General features: G+C 44.3%; 1 protein-coding gene across 2 annotated transcripts in view; it reads right to left on the bottom strand.

The window, feature by feature from the left end:
- The window catches only part of pparab (peroxisome proliferator-activated receptor alpha b), a 44,497-nt gene extending 30,849 nt beyond the window's left edge, over positions 1-13,648 (bottom strand). For both annotated transcript variants that reach the window (XM_061822527.1, XM_061822526.1), the window contains exon 1: positions 13,502-13,648. The gene's annotated coding sequence lies outside the window, so the exon portion shown is untranslated. The remainder of the gene's footprint in view (positions 1-13,501) is intronic.

Below are 13,648 nucleotides of genomic sequence, written 5' to 3'. Positions count from 1 at the left end.
AGTGTTACTCAAGACGAACTCTCGCGACTCTCGACTTTAAAAGTTATGTTACATAAAGGGTGCCGGACTCCGACCCCTGCATTGACAGCGTGGTAGATTCCAGAATAGGAACGAAGCGTGTTGAAAAAAAAAAAACGCCGAGGATCACAAACGACAGAAGCCGAGTGGACCGTGAAACCACACGAACGAGTGGCAAGGCGTCGTGTTACCTTGAAACATCGACGATGAGGTGCTTTTTATAGCAAAGTGACGGGTTAAAAAAAAATATCTGCGCCTCCAAATGTGTCACGGAGCCCAAACTTTTTACGTCACGTGCCCCCTTCGACGGCCCGAGAGAGTTGATGCACAAAACCTGTTGACAGCCTAAAACGGTAAATTGAAATGAATTGCAAATTTGATACATCAAAGAGAGCTGTTTAGAACCAAGCCAAATTTGAATGGTTATTTTATTTTTTTTAAAAAAGCTCCAAAATATAATAACTTAAAGCCGCAGGTGGCTGAAAATTATCTCCCTGGGTCGTCACGGGGCTTTTCCACACTGTGACAATGAGACACTCAAAAACTTCCACACTACCACAAAGTCCTGGTCCTCGCTCTAGTCCGTCTCTCAGGGATGTGCGCACACTCATGACTGACAATGAGGCGCTCTAAAAGAACCACGCCAAGGTGAAGCCTCCGTCAATACATATCATATCCACCCCACCCAGCCCCTCGCTCTAACGTCATCCTCCCTGTGACGTGCGCACGCTCACAGCTGACAATGAGGCGCTCTAAAGTGACCATGCCTGTGGACCATCGAAAGGGAAGATGCATTTTAACAGTGTAAGTGTTTCGCAGCTAGCTAGCCTACTGGGCATCGTAATCGCAGCAGATCACCACTAATGCGAATGCAGGCACAAAATTTCTTGTATAGTGGGTGAGGGAGGACACATACTGGACCCCGAGTCAGTCACTGGGATTTGACGGGCGGGCAAATCTGCACACTCGAGCACAAAAAAAAAAAAAGAAATCAAGCGTGTAAAATTTGTTAGGAGTAGAAATACATAGATATTGAAAGAAGTCGCTTATTTTGTGTCATCTTGACCAATGTTCCCTCTAAGTTGCGCCGCTGCGCAATTGCGCACCTGCCTCACACTCTCAGCGCACACAAAAACCGATCCAGCGCAACACGGAAGCACACGGTCTCCTACTTCCTAGTTTACCTGACACCGCCGCCCTCCGCTCTTAAAGCGGTACACTCATAATTACAAAACAGAACACACATCCGCAACTTTATATCTGCGGGCATGACTGACTACACTCGTCCATTTTTCAAATGTGAGTGACTGCTGAGTGCATCATTGAGCCACAAAAATAAACACCCATCCAGCCGTTTTCTTAGCCGCTTATCCTCACAAGGGTCGCAGGAGTGCTGGCGCATAAATGACTGGCAGCGGAGGTGACAAAGCTGGTCTCGAGAGTGCCAAGAGGTCAGAATCCCATCCATCCAGTGAAGGTATTTACATCTCCTGTAGGTGTCATATATCCATCCATCTATACATTTTCTTAGCTGCTTATCCTTACAAGGGTCACGGGAGTGCTGGAGCCAATCCCAGCTGTCAACGGGCAGGAGCCGGGGTACACCCTGAACTGGTTGCCAGCCAATCGCAGGGCACATAGAGACAAAGAACACACACAATCACACCTAGGGGCAATTTAGAGTATCTAAATAGTGTTGCATGTTTTTGGGACGTGGGAGGAAACGGGGAGAACATGTAAAGTCCACACACCGAGGGTTGGGATTCAACCCAGCTCCTCAGAACTGTCACGCCAACACTTTCCAGCTGCTCCACCGTGCCGCCCAAAAACAAATCTAATTTTTTTTAAAAACTGTAAATCGAAAATGGAAAGAAAAACAAAAGTTTAACGCTGTACTTCCACAACAGTGTACCACACAGTTCTCAGTCTGAGCAAGTTCACAGCAATAATTTTTTTAATGTATATTTAAAAATTCAGAAACATCTCTCTGATTTCATCTGACAGGATTTTAAAGCCTTTTTTTTTTTAAAGAGCAAACCTTTTAGCGCAGGCACCCACTTCAACACCCCCACCGAGTTAGCACACCCCTCTCATTCCCACACACGGTCTCAAAAAAGCCTTTAAAAGCCTTTTCAATCAAATCACACTCGGAGGAGACGACGTGAACGTGTGATTTCACAATGCAGTACTTTCCCCACTTCCAAAACTTGAAGTTCACACAACCCCTGCAGAGCGCTACCCGATGTTGAATATCTGCAAAAAAAATTGCGTGTGTGTGTGTTCACAACAAACAGAGGAGAAGATAAGACGGTAAAAATAGTTATGAAGGCTCTATTTACGTAAGCCACAGATCGGTCACGCTTTAAATAGAAGATGATGTGTTAGTCAAAGAGAGTTGACAAGGTCTCTAGGTAAGATTGACCCACAGTCCAGACCGGGCTTAGCGCCGCGTATTACGCAACCGCCATTGTACGGACAGCGAGTTTTATCCTCGCGCTCGCCAGCTGTTAAAACGGGCAGCCGCTTGTGTCGCCGACCTTGAGCAACTCGTCCGCTCCGCGCCAGCCCGCTGAATATCCAACGTCCCGAGGTTGTTGTCAAACATCTTCGCACTTCATCCGGACTGTAAATCGTGCAAAACTAGCGCACGTCCGCAACGTTTCCTCATGTTCCCAGTGGATGGTCACGAACTGAGTGAGTGAAATTAGCCACCGGATTGCAGAAAAAGGGGCTACTACGCTCCTCAAAGCCCTGTGCTGCGCTGAATTTCTCGTTTTCCTTCCTCACTCGCTTACACCGGCATATCATCACTGTCCAGCGATAAGCCCTGTTCGCCAATATGAAACGACCAATTCGTATCTGAAGCTATTGTAACGACAACAATGGAAATACAGTCGTCGTTACATGTGCTATTGACTGCCATTGACGAATTTAGAAGAGTCATTTCCATGTTAACTGCAGGGATGAGAATGACCAATTTGGAAAAACCCTGAAAATGTCTGTCGATCGGGGGGGGGGTTGAGTTTCCTCTTGGATATTTTTTGCTCCTATCGGAACACAGAGTGCACAGCACTTTGCCGGGAATGTCCACTTTTTGTATGCGTTCGGTTACACATGTTGTTACCGTTTTCGGTCCCATTTGCACGGTTACACTTTCTTCGAGCCATGCCCGTCTGGTACAGTTTTTGATTCCAGCATCCTTGTCAATTGCCCTCGCTCGATCTTCATCCTTTTTTCCCCAACACTTTCGCCACCGTAAAACTTTGAACACACCGTCGGTCAGTTCGCGCTATCCGAGTCCCACGCGCCATTACTTGGCTAACTAACAAGTTACACTGCGATTTCTGAGAACCGAGAACACATGCACATGGCAATGGTGAAACTCGATTAACCACTAACACGATTGGATCGTTGTACTGTATAACTCTGTTGTCCAATCTAGTAATCTGCCGCAAACAAGTTTTAAAGTTTATGTCGCAAAATATTTACACTACCGAGTTAAGAACGGCATATGATAGTCGTGCTTGTGCTCGCACTAAGTTGAACTAAGGCAGGAGCACGATACCCTAACCCCGCCCTGAAATTTTCTCAACGGATTTGCGCTTATCTCGAGAATGGTCATTTTGGTTTGAAAATTCTCATCCCTGTAACTGGGAGGGCTGAGTGCAAATACATTTTAAATTCCAAATCCTAATCAAATTCCAAAAAGGGACAAAGTTGTGAGTTTTAACACACACACACACACACACACACACACAAGGCCTGACGATCGGATTGCATAAAAATGAGAGTTGCCGGCTCAATGACGCACATTTAGCGGCTGGCTTTACGGACGCCCTGGACAACGAGCCTTTATATCTATTAGATGCTAAATCAGGGGTCACCAACGCGGTGCCCGGGGGCGAAAGGTAGCCCGCGAGGACCATCTAAGACGCCCCCGCAAGGTACGTTCTAAAAATACCATAGGCCACAAAATTGTTACTATTATTTGTGCTTTAAATTCTGAATCTGACTTGCTTACGTGGACTAAAATTTTAAAATATCTGTAATGTCATTTACTACAATAAATTAAAACAAAAATAGTTTTTGTAAGTGTAATGAACTGAGTCTGAAATTTGCCGCAAACAGGTCACGTAGCCCTTCATACGATCGGTGCTCACGAAGTAGCCCTCGGCCTCGAAAAGGTTGCTGAGCCCTGTGCTAAATATACAAACACACTATAATTGTACTTTATTAAACGATACATAGATAGATTTATTAATTATGGTGTATTAGGAAAACAGTTGCCAAACCACACACTCTACTCAACAGTTCAGTCGGGTTCTGCCGCTCAGCTTTAACACTCCACCTCGAGATCACAAAAATCAAGATTACGGTACCTAACCGGGCACATTCTGATTTGATATCTAGCAAGAAGCTAACGTAGGAGTCAACATCGCTCAGTGCTCCTTCTTGTCAAAGATCATAAAGAGACAGACACTAATGCATGCGTCTGGTCACACAAGATTTGGCGCTATGGATTGTTCTAAAGTTCAGAAAGTTCACTCCAAAATTTTTTTTTAACCCTTTCCGGGCAGGGGTTGCAAATTTGCAACAGGTTTAATATAATCGAAAATTTGAAGTCCAGAGTATCATTTTCTCCAAAATGTTATTTGGTCCAGAGAGGGTTAAATTATTTATTAGTTTATTCTTCCGGACGCCAACACAAAATCATTGTCTCGTGTTGCAAAACCAAGATAAGCAAACTGAGCCCCCTATCTAGATCTTTGCGTTTTCTACAGACAAGTGGGTGAGTAGTGGGTCACAGGGCACATATACACAAATTCACACTCCCAACCATAACCTGAGAAAAATGTCTTAAATTAATCTGATTTAGGAATGTGGTAGAAAGCTAGAGTACCCAACAAATACCCGTACAAGCACTGCAAGAACATCCAAACTTCAAATAAGGGACAGAGCCCAGAGTGACGCAAACGTGCCCACTATTACTCCGCTGTGCTGCCAAATCAACTGCCCTGCATCATCAAACTACCAGAATTTCCGGCCTACAAGCTGCAACTTTTTTCCCCCACACACTTTGAAATCTGCGGTTTAGGCGGTGATGCAGCGCTAGCGTTAGCGTTAGCACGGTGCTAGCGTTAGCACACCTGGTTATAAGCCTCGGTACACGGAAAGAGTTTACCGCTAGCCCTGCCCTAACACTAGCGCCACGCTAACACTAGCGCCACACTAGCGTTGAGCTCTTTCTGTGTACCGAGGCTTATAACCAGGTGCGCTCCGTAGGCCAGGAATTGCGGTATGTAGTAGTGCGTTTAAAGGACAAGACAAAAAAAATGTATGCATGTAATGAACCGCGTTTGCCGTCTAACCTCAATCCACCTTTACCTTCTTCCCTAGAGACAAAAATAGTGTCAATGTGACCACCACAATGAACATCAAGTCGTGCCGCAGTGCCAAAGAGGAGGGAATGTTCAGCGGGGCTCTGTCATGTTCGCGCCAGCTGTTGTGTGCCAAGGTTCAACGGCCTCCATGCTGCGGCGGCAGAGGACTACAAGGACAGCAGACGGCAGTGGCGCAATCGCTCAGAGAGAGCCGTTACAATCCCAGCGAGACCATCGACAGGACGCGGAGGACGTTTCTATTTGCTATGACAGCTGCTTGTGTCTCTGATTACATTTTCCAAGCGTGACACCGGAGTGCCGAGTGGCTTCGTTTTGCCCGTGTCCGTGTCTTTATTTGTACCGCCGATCACAGACCAGTGTAGAAACAAAATATAAACATACGATGAAAAATACAACTCTCTATTTATGATGAATGGAGTAGTTGCACCAGAGGGCGACCTTGCGCTCGTTTTACGTCGACAAGCCGGTCATAGCTTGGGGTAAGACAATGACACAAGAACTGAGACAGGCTAAGGCACTTGATTTTCTAAAAAAAATTAATTTCAGGGTTTCATGAACCACCTAATTTGGTTTTATTTGAACTTCAGGTTTAACGCCGACGCCGTGCCGACGCTCATTTGTGTCATTTGCTTACGCGGGAACCCGATGTTCCTTTTGGCGTCGGCCAGAAAGCAGGCAAATAGCGAGTCTGCCGTTGTGCAACCGCTGCGTTCATAAGGCACATGATCACATCATAAACCAAATTACAGAGAAGCCGCACCAGCTGATATGTGGCTTTGTCTTATGTTGTGTCAACAGGGCCAAAGAACAACACTCATCCACAAGCAGCGTTTAACTGTGCTCATGTTGCATGCTCATGAGTTAAATAATCTGTGTTTATATAGAACTCGTGCACCTACGTCATAAAATCACGTGACTTTGTTTACCTTGCCATATTGCCAGTCTAGCAATGCATTGTTAGCAAAGCATAGCAGGAAGTTAAGTCGGTTGGAGACGACATGAATTGATGTCTTATAGCACGGTGCCCAGAGTCTTGTCCAATACCGTTAAGACATTTAGAGGGTGAAGATAAACAAAGGTATGTGGAAAAATTATATAAACTCAGCATAGAGGACCCGTATTTGATGCCAAAGTCGATGTTTTCGCCGGTAAGAAATTGGACCGTTAATTCGCTTCCGCTTGTTTTGGACAACTGGATCTACACATATGATATGGTGAGTAAGTAAGTATAAGATTTGTCTCATATGGACGTCCACGTACCAGGAACTGTGGCTATCCTTTACCGCTTGCAAAGGACTTAAAATACGTTACCACCAGAAATGGGAGGCTGTATGAAATTAGCCAAAATCAACAAGTTACTTTGTCACATGTTTGTAAACCAAAGACGCCGCGTGTACTTCAGAAGTAGCACAGTTAAGAGACCAAAATTGTAAAATCTGCCCAAAAAGTCATTGAGTTCAAGCTGGCTCACAAATCTGGTTTCCAGTCGTGGCAAAGAGACGTCAAGGGGAAGAAACGACACCATCAATAAAGCTCGTGCACCTACATCATAAAATCACGTGATTTTTGTTTACCTCGCCATATTGTCACTCAAGCTAAGTATTGTTCAATGCTAAGTCGGTTGGAGACGACACGGAAATATGTCTTATAGCACGACGCCCAGAGTCTTGTCCGATACCGTCAGACATTTAGAAGGTGAAAATAACCAAAGCTACGTGGAAGAAATAGATAAACTTGGCATGACCCGTATTAATGCCAAAATCGATGTTTTCGCCGATAAGAAATTGGACTGTTAATTCGCTTCCGCTTGCCTTGGACAACTGGAGCTACAAATGGATCTGGTGAGTAAGTCGCTGAGATTTACATGGAAGAGTTTGAAAGCGTATAAAAGTCACAACGCATACGAATACTTTTGTTGCTGGATCTGTCCTCCTCAGGAATAAATCCCATATAGTGACGGTTTTGACGGCTTGTGAACGTGGAACCGTGTTCAGCCACACATTAACCTTTGCCGGAATCCATCTTTTCAGCTCGTATTCAATACAAATACCAATATTTAAATAAATGACCCCTGGTTTTACACAAACTCGCATTCATTATCTATGATTGGAAAAAAAAAAAAAAAAAAGGACTGATTCGTCTCCACGGAACGTACACGGAAGCGACTGCGGCCACACGTTAACCTTTCTGCTGCGACAGACGGTTTATTTAATTTACAAATACAAATTGTTCTCAAATGAGCCAACTTGGCATTATAAATACTTCCTACCTGAAATGATGCGATCGCTACACAGGCGTGCATGTATTTTAGTTGGGCACCATTCATCACGTTTAATTTCCAAAATCGATATTTTCTGGTCTTTTCATTTGATATTCCACAGAATGATCTCTTTGAATATCTGTCTCGTCTGTTGTGAAGACCAACAGCACAACAGGTCTCGGGTATTGTAAATATTCTCCTCTGCGTTCAATGTCAAGCAGTTCTGTTTGACCGGCAATATGGCGCCGTGAAAATGGCGACGTCACGTGCACGAGCTACGTACGAGTGCACGGTAGGCTAAATGTCGCGATATTGGAACAAAACTAACAAAACCCAACATGATATGGAAACAGAAGTAGCCCTTGTCCACCTTCAGCTGTTAAATACCCTGATAATATTTTAGTTTCTATGGTAGGGAGGGCCCACATTCCTCATCTGACAGCAGTGACAACGCTGGTATGTTTGCTTTATTAATAAATCTGTGCAAATACGGGTGCGTGGTATGTCCGCTATATGCTGTTGACAATCTGAAAACGTGCAAAACAGATACGGACTCCGCCAACCGCATTGCATCTGACTCGATGTGCAAAGGGTTTCAACCCGTCTCCGTTCGGAGCTGGAGGACTTGCGAACTGACATTTTACGTGGCCCTTACGGTTGAACGGAAACTAATTCACGTTGAGCGTCCGCTGACCCTCTGCTGATCATAAGAACAGACAATCTCCTCTCGAGCTGCTTACTGTAAATCTGGCTGGAAGGGCCCAATCCTATTCCCAATCCCGCGAGGACGACTTTAGCGTAAGAAAGGCTCAAGAGGGGGCCGCGTGAAGGTCAAAACCTTGTCGATAGAGGTCACAAGTTGCACAACAAAGAACGGACGCGCGCGTACGAGGGCATAACGTGTTGTTTAGACAGCGCTCAAAAGGGTGAGACGTGACAGGGTAGGCTTTTCGTAGACAAGCTAGCTAGTAGCGATGGACAATTGTTTGTAATGGAAGGGCCTTTGTTTTACACACAATCTAATGTAAATTTTAACTTTAGCAGGCAAGTAATATGTTCCATAAACACGTATGTTAGGTTCAGAAAGACTCGAAAATGTCCAGACGTGTGAATGTGGACGCTTGTTTGTCTACATGTGCCCTGCGATTGGTTGTCGACCAGTCTAAGGTGTAACTCGCTTCTCTCGCCCAAAGTCAGCTGAGATAAATTCACTCGAAATTGTGTGAAAGTGTGGTAGAAAATGCAGAGATGGATACATCAAACTCTAACTCTTGTTCACATGTAATAAGCAATTTCCAGCTAGCAAGCAGCTAGCAATGGAAGCTAACGCGGTAATCTAAATCACAATTCAGTGGTACTTCTTGTCAAAAAAAAACTGATTAACAGATTGACTCAAATATACCGTAATTTCTGGACTATTAGCCGCGCCTTTTTTCACACCGTTTCTGCGGTGATGCGGCCAATTTGTCTATTTTTTCTAACGGCCGCAAGGGGGCACTCGAGCGGAAAAGGTAAGAGTGAGACCGGTGTAATACATGTTCCGAAGAAGTGCCTTTAACTGGTATGTTTTTTTGTTTTTGCTTTTTACCTGCCCTGTTAGCTCTGTGCTAGCGTTAGCACTGTGCTAGCGTGTTGCTGCTGCGTTACTGCCGTGTCTCAGTGATTTTTACCAGTTTGTTTTTTTCTTTAACAGTCCCTGTTAGCGCCGCACTAGCGTGTTGGTGATGTGTTACTGCCGGGTCTCAGTGATTTAGGTATGTTTTTGTTAACTGGCCCTATTAGTGCTGCGCTACCATGTTGGTAATGTGTTACTGCCGCGTCTCAGTGATTTGGGTATGTTTTTTTTAACCAGCCTTTTTAGTGCTATGCTACCGTGTTGCTATTGTGTAGCTGCCTTGGCTATATTTTCTTTTTACCGGTATGTTGTTGTTTTTTTTTAACCAGCCCTGTTCATGCTACCATGTTGTTGCTGTGTTAAGTTAAGCTAAGGTATCAAAACTCTGAAAACTCTTTCTGTGTACTATCTTTCTTTGTAAATATTTCGTGTTTCAATGTGGGAACTTGTGACTTTTACACAGGTGCGGCTTATGCATGTACCAAATGGTATTTCCTTTACAAATGTACTGGGCGAGGGTTATAACCAGGTGCGCTCTGAAGGCCGGAAATTATGGAATAACACCAGTCATAAAAGATTTTTTTGAGCGTTTCTCTCACAAAAACGTGGGAACTACCGACTGAGGCTGAGCAAGACACACTTAGTTTTACCTTTTTTTGTGCCGCAGGTGAACAGCATCTGGCAGTCAGCTAGCAGCTAGCACAGAAAGCTAACACGGAGCTCAGCATCAAGTCAAGCAAACACTTTTTACTCCCAATGTACATTTAAAGCGACACCATTCCCATATGGCGGTGTCAAAACTTTAAAGCGGTGGTCCAATGCCAAGACCTGTTCCAGCGCAAACATCTTTCACCAAGTGGTACCGCGAAGCGGAGGCATGTGAAACTCTACGGTCGTCGCTTCGCTCGCTGACAATAGTCCCTCTTCACCCACCTCAGTCCTAAACATTTGGAAACTTCCGTCAGGGAGCCGAAACCTGAATGTCCAGTTTCACTGCATAAGAGGAGAAAACGCCGCCTCTCATTTTGTTCTCCTTACGTACGCGCAACTATTAAACGGCCTCTTAAGAAGCAGACGCCGATAACATAAATCTCGGGTTCCGAGTTGGGAAAAAAATTGTATGGCGGCCCAGAAAGTTCTTTTCAATACTCTGCCATTTTCCCCTTTAGGCTTTCCCTTGGAAAAAAAAAAAAAAAAAAGAGAGTCCACTTGTTCAAGGAATCAAGCACAACAATTCTTTGAAAGTCATTATGGCGCACAAGTCCTGGAAAGACAGCGGAATCCTAAAATGCACCCAGTTATAACTTTCCGCTGATATTTCAAAAATGACAAACTGATGGTTAACAAAACCAAAGTTAAAAATGAAACGCCACTGAATATGGAGTCAAAAATCAACTGCCGTTCTATGATGCGGAATGAAATCCATTACCTCAAAGGGCCATGATGACTTTGAAGCCATGAAAATCTTTCGCCTCATCATATTTACTATCGTTCATGTTTGGTAAAACAAAAATACTTGCAATATCTCAACTTTATCATTTAGGATATGATAAATTTGGTCGCAGATTATCACAAAAATCGTGAGCTGAGAATCAGTTGAATTACATGATTTGCCTTTGCGGCCCGCATATAAACCATGCGGCGGGCCGGATCTGGCCCACGGGCCTTGAGTTTGACACCGTGCCTTATTTGCTCTAGTGGGGCACAAAATAATTTGGCAGTGGGCTGGATGTGGCCCAATTTTTTTTTTTTTTTTAAATGTGTCCCATCAAACCAAAAAAAATTATTCTTAATATTATTGATGAGCCGTCCCGGGATTAAATTGTTATTCAGAATTTTATTGTAATTTTTTACATACTCAAAAGAGTGAGTAAAAAGCTAATCTACATTCATCGAATATAAATGCATTGATGTGATGGGAATTATTTTTTTTTTTTTTATGACCAGAGAGTAGTATGGGCATTTTCATGTTATCTTTTAGAATTGTCTTAAAACCTCTAATGATTTAAAAAAAAAAAAAGAAAAACAAATACTCCACTAATATGTGAACCTTTAAGTTTTAAAGGGGGGGGTGTTAAACTCATTTTTGTCACGGGCCACATTTTACTTACGTTTCCCCTTGGAGGGCCGTTAATGACTGTGAAACCATAAAAATCTTTAACCGCCTCATCAAATTTACATACGAAATTTATGAACTTGTTTTGGAATCAGAAATCGAGAGTAATGTTTTTTTTTATTGTTGTTGCTTGTAATATCTCACAGTTATCATTTATGATGTGAAAATTTGAAATTTTGGTACAGATTTTAACAAAAATCATGAAAGTTGATGCATATGATTTGCCTTCGAGGGCCACATAAAATCATGTGGCGGGCCGGATCTGGCCCCCGGGACTTGAGTTTGACACTAGTGCTTTAAGATAAGGTTCTTAAGGACGATTAACTTTGGTCCAAAAAGTAAAAACGACGTCACTGAGGCGGCGACGCATTTCACAGTGGGGGAATGGTATATTTAGAAAGTGAGCCGGAAGACTGATCTGACTTCAGCTGATCACTTTTAGCCCCCCCCCCACGAGTCAGCAGAGCGCTTGACCTCCTTTGGGCCGATTAGTGCCGACTCGTACGATCGATCGGCGAAATCACACGAGCGAGCGTCCGCTGGAGTGAGTGACGGAGATGCAAAATAATGCACATTATCAAGATACATTTGTTCCCCTGGACTTTGAAATACCCCCGGCCCCTCCCAAATATGAATCAAATATGAATATGACCGCTAGCCTTTTCTTAAAACAGTCTATTTTGAAGGGACAGCTCACCTCAATATTAAACACTTCAGATTTTTTACGACTCTAGAAAAATTGCCGTGGTGGATTAGCTGGTTAAGTGTTGCCCTCACAGTTCTGAGGACCCGGATTCGATCCTGGAGCCCACCTGTGTGGAGTTTGCATGTTCTCCCCGTGTCTTTGTGGGTTTTCTCCGGGTACTCCGGTTTCCCCCCGCAACCCAAAAAACACATTTGGACACTTAAATTGCCCGTAGGTGTGATTTTGAGTGCAACTGTCTTGAAGTGCCCTGCGATTGGCTGGCGACCAGTTCAGGGTGTACCACGCCTCCTGCCCGTTGACAGCTGGGACTCCAGCACTCCCTGCGACCCTCGTGAGGATAAGCAGTAAAAGAAAATGGATGGATGTAGAAACATTGTGTATCTATACTCATAAATCCCCCATGCCATATCGTTTTCATGGTCAGACAATGGATTATGTTATCATGGTTTATAATATGAACTATATTGACCCCAAGGTACTTGGTGTAAAAAACGGGTGTCAAACTCAAGGCCCGGGGGACAGATCCGGCCCGCCGCATGATTCTATGTGGCCCGCGAAGCCAAATCTAGAGTGTCAATTTACACGATTCTTGTTAAAAAAAAAAAAAAAACGGTACCAAAATTTCATAAATGATAAAGTTGAGCTACTCCCAAGCATTTTTGTGTTACCAAATGTGAATAGTTGAAAAAGACATTACCGTTGATTTCTGATTCCAAAACGACTTCATAAATATGATGAGTAAATATTTTTTTGTTCCGCAGTCGTAACGACCCTCGGAGGGAAACCGGAACAACAATGTGGCCCGCGAGAAAAATGAGTTTGACTTCCCTGGTGTAGAAATGTTTTGAGAACTGCCGCATGGGATAATTTGATGCGCTTCCGTCCAATTATATGCCATAAAGTTATGTCTCGTTTTTGATGTGAAGCTGCTATGCGGGTTCATTGCTGGGAATTTGTTGAGTGTTAAAGACTTTAGTAAACAAGTATTTGTAGTGTACACCTCTGCTCTGCTGATGAACACGCAGTACTATACAATATAGTTACCGAAACATGTGTACGCATGCCAGACTGAAATTATGCTTTTTATATATATATATATTTTTTTTTTTTTCGCAAACTGGCGCAGCCACGATATTGACGATGCACCGGCCGGGCTGCCATCACCGGGCAGCCCGCACACTCGGCCTGCGCACAGCGCGCAGGCGTGCGACAACGACAACAAGAAAAGTGAAATCAGATGAATGCCGTCACAAGGCCACGCAGAAGTGCTCGCGCAAACGGCGACTGACAATTGACTGTCACGTGCGTGAAAGAACAACATCATCACGGTGCGCGCGCGTGTTTGGGGATCGTTTCAAAAAGCGGCAACAACAACACGTCTTACCTGGTAAGAGTAGGCTCGAACCGGAACCAGCATGCCGCCCGGGTGTGTGTGGACGTCAGTCGGGAGGCCGAGGGAGGGACTAGCAGAGCCCGGCCGAGCGCTCGTTTTGTTTCCCCCTGCGGCGCTCTCGCCTGCCCGCCTGCCCCG

This window comes from Syngnathoides biaculeatus, chromosome 6 (genome assembly GCF_019802595.1).
Source record: "Syngnathoides biaculeatus isolate LvHL_M chromosome 6, ASM1980259v1, whole genome shotgun sequence".
Taxonomy (NCBI): domain Eukaryota; kingdom Metazoa; phylum Chordata; class Actinopteri; order Syngnathiformes; family Syngnathidae; genus Syngnathoides; species Syngnathoides biaculeatus.
The sequence above is the reverse complement of the archived record's forward strand: the minus strand, read 5'-3'. Positions and strand labels throughout refer to the sequence as shown.